Source organism: Diabrotica undecimpunctata, chromosome 9, assembly GCF_040954645.1.
Source record: "Diabrotica undecimpunctata isolate CICGRU chromosome 9, icDiaUnde3, whole genome shotgun sequence".
Classification (NCBI taxonomy): Eukaryota; Metazoa; Arthropoda; class Insecta; order Coleoptera; family Chrysomelidae; genus Diabrotica; species Diabrotica undecimpunctata.
In genome coordinates this window covers 10002817-10006613 of record NC_092811.1, presented here as the reverse complement: position 1 = coordinate 10006613, position 3797 = coordinate 10002817, and positions in this window count along the sequence as shown.

Here is a 3797-nt window from a genome sequence, read left to right as displayed (position 1 = left end):
AATTTCTTCTTCTTCTTCTTCTTTTTATGTAGACATGACTCTGCCTGTTTTTCAATGTGCCTCCAGTAAATTGTCGTTCCATCGTTTTCGTGGTCTTCTAACTGATAATCTTCCTATTAGGGAACCGTCGCTTGCCGTCTTTACTACTCTATTTGTTGTCATTCGGCTTATATGATCGTTCCATTCTACTCTTCTATTTCTTATTTAGTTTTTGATGTTCTCCACCTAGCAGTTACGTCGTATATCTGTATTTTTAGCTCTCTCCAATAGTGTCTTGCCATTAAGTTTTCTTAAGCATTCAAATTTTTACCACTGTGCTTTCTAAAACTTGCGAAGCAAATAGCTTGATAAATTACTCGACAAGGGAATCTAAAATGCATTCCACCTGCCGTCCATCATGGTCAAAATTCGTAGTAAATTCAGTTTCTGGTACTCCACACGGAGTAAAGAAATAAAACATAATGAACAATAAATTTGTCAACGGCAGAAGAATGCAGAAGGCAACTGGAAACCACTGCATTAAAGACCCATGGAGTATCCCTAGAAATCGTCATGGCTTATAGAAATGACAATCAATAACCTACTAATCATGGTTCTCGGATGCCAAGATTCGGCAGGGGAAGAAACAACAGTAACGACAGGGCTTCCCAGGCAGTTAGCCAGCGAAATCCCTGTTCACTAAATATATACAAATCCATCTGCAAAATCGCTACATGGAAGGTAAGAAGTATGTATGAACCTGGGAAACTGAGGAATATACAGCAAGATATGTTGCGACTGGAGATTGATATATTAGGAATAAACGATACAAGATGGATCAGCTCTGGCAAACTCAATACAGACAATGGACGAATTTATTACTCTGGAAGCAGCAACACTCAACACAGATATGAAGTTGCTATGATCCTCAGTGAAAAAGTAACAAGATCTGTAACAGGCTTCGTTCTGATGTCCGAAAGAATTATAATGCTGCAGCTATTGACAACCCATGGAAAAATGAACTTAATTCAGATTTATGCGCCAACTGCTGACAAAAATGAAGAAGAAATAGAACACCTGTATAGCGAACTTCAAAAAACATTACATCTCACAGCATCTAGAGATATAACAGTGATCATGGGTGATTTCAATGCAAAAATTGACGAGGGAAAGTGCTACCCTAATGTAGGAACATGTGGGCTTGGTGAAAGAAACGACAGAAGAGATCGCCTAATAGAATGTTGCCAGGAGCATAATGTTATAGTCGCAAATAAATTTTTTAAATTACCTAAGCGACGCCTTTATACATGGAAATCGCCAGCTGACAAAGACAACAAAAGCGTCAGAAATCAAATTGACTACATCCTAATAAAACACAGATATCGAAATTCAATTCAGGCAGTAAACGCATATCCAGGAGCAGACATATCCTCTGATCACCTTATTGCTAGGTTTCAACTTCAAATAAAAAAGACGCAAAAAAGTCACAACAACAATGCACTTAACATACAGAAACTAAAGTCAGAAGAAACAAATGAAAATCTGAAACACGAAATCAACACAAATCTAGATAGACACCCAAGAAATAATTGCAACGTAGAGCAGCAGTGGCAATTCTTCAAAACCTCTATATTGGAGCTATGTAAGAAAGTACTTACAACAACCAAATGTAAGAAAAAAGAGTGGATGACCCAGGAAATTCTAGAGTTGATGAATGAAAGGAGAAAAAACAAAACCATCAATACGATCCTCTATAAACAGCTTCAAAACCAAATAAGAAGAAAAATTAGGGAGGCTAAAGAAACCTACTTCTCTGAAAAATGTAAAGAAATAGAAGAACTGCAAAACAGATATGACAACTTTAATCTACATAAAAAAGTCAAAGAACTAGTAGGAAGTAGAAGAGCCTCGAATATATTGAATATATTGGAGGCAGAACAAAACTACGCCGGTGGAAAGAGTACATCGAGGAATTATTTCATGACCAGAGAGAAACTAGAACATCTGTAGATAGCCAAACGGGAGATGTAGGCCCAGAGATAACCAAATCAGAGGTTAGTCAGGCATTAAACTCAATGAAAACCAATAAATCTGCTGGTCCAGATGAATTACCAAGCGAGCTATTAAAGTTGGCCAACGAGAAAAACCTGCAAATAATAGTAGAACTGTTCAACGCTATCTATACTACAGCAATCATCCCCAGAGAAATGTTGACATCAGCATTTGTGTGTTTGCCAAAGAAAGTGAATGCCAAACAGTGACTATTGAACCATAACCTTAATGTCACATACCTTGAAAATTCTGTTGAAAATTATCTACGCCAGAGTTCACTCTAAACTGGAGCTGGATATTAGTGACACACAATATGAGTTCCGTAATGGCATGGGTACCAGAGAGGCACTATTGTCCTTCAACGTGCTGACGCAGAGATGTTTGGATGATAACCGTCCTCTTTACGTCTGTTTTATAGACTACAATAAAGTGTTTGATAAAGTAAAACATGACCGACTCATGGATTCGTACATCTACTTGGGAACAACAGTTAACTCAAATTGGGATCAAGCGAAGGAAATACGTATAAGAGTAGAAAAGGCAAGAGCATCGTTCACTAGCATGAAGCAAATTTTCACCTCTAAAAGCCTCACCCTACCTCTCAAAATTCGACTTCTGAAATGTTATGTATTCCTGGTTTTGTTATATGGAATGGAGGCGTGGACAATGATCGCAACATTGATGAAAAAAGTAGAGGCCTTCGAAATGTGGGCTTACCGACGTATATTACGTATATCCTGGACTGAGCACGTGACCAACGAAGAGGTACTACGCCGGATAGGTAAAGAGAGAGAGGTAGGAATAAGTATAAAGAAAAGAAAGTTGGAATACTTGGGTCACGTTATGAGACATAATAAATATAGAGTACTACAACTGATCGTTCAAGGGAAAATAGACAGCAGAAGGGGTCCAGGGAGGAGAAGACACTCGTGGCTCCAAAACTTGCGGCAATGGTTCGGATTATCATCTGCTGAACTATTTAGATCTGCCGTAAACAAAGTCAGAATAGCCATGTTGATTGCCAACGTTCGGAACGGACAAGGCACATGAAGAAGAGATGACCGACTCATGGAAATTTTAAAAATAAAAACCTAGATGAAAGAGATTTAAGGCTAATAACAAACCTTTATTACAATCAGCGAGCAATAGTACGAATTGAAAAGAGACATCTGAAGAAATGGAAATCAAGAGAGGAGTCAGGCAAGGCTGCATACTATAACCTCTATTATTTAACTCTTATTCTGAAGAGGTAATTCGAGAAACTCTGGAGGATGAAACAGTCGGCATAAGAGTAAATGAAGTCTTAGTTAACAACATCAGATATGCAGATGATACAGTAATAATAGCTGATAGTTTACAAGACCTGGAAAGACTCATAAATAAAATAGTAATCTGTAGTAGGGAGTACGGACTCTTGCTCAATATCAAAAAGACGAAGTTTATGAAAATTTGTAAAAACAACCATAATACTAACGAAATCTTGATAGTAGGGGGCCAGCAGGTCGAAAGAGTAAATAAGAACACTTACCTAGGAACACTTATAACAGAAAATAATGACTACACTGCAGAAATCAAAGTCAGAATCGAAAAAGCACGTTCTAATTTTATGAAAATGAAAAAGGTCCTATGTGGCAGAGACTTAACATTAGCTCTTAAAGTATGCCTAACAAAATGTTACGTATACAGTGTACTATACTATGGAGTGGAATCATGGACATTAAATCTAGACACAATGAGACGACTCAACGCCTTTAAAATGTGGACTT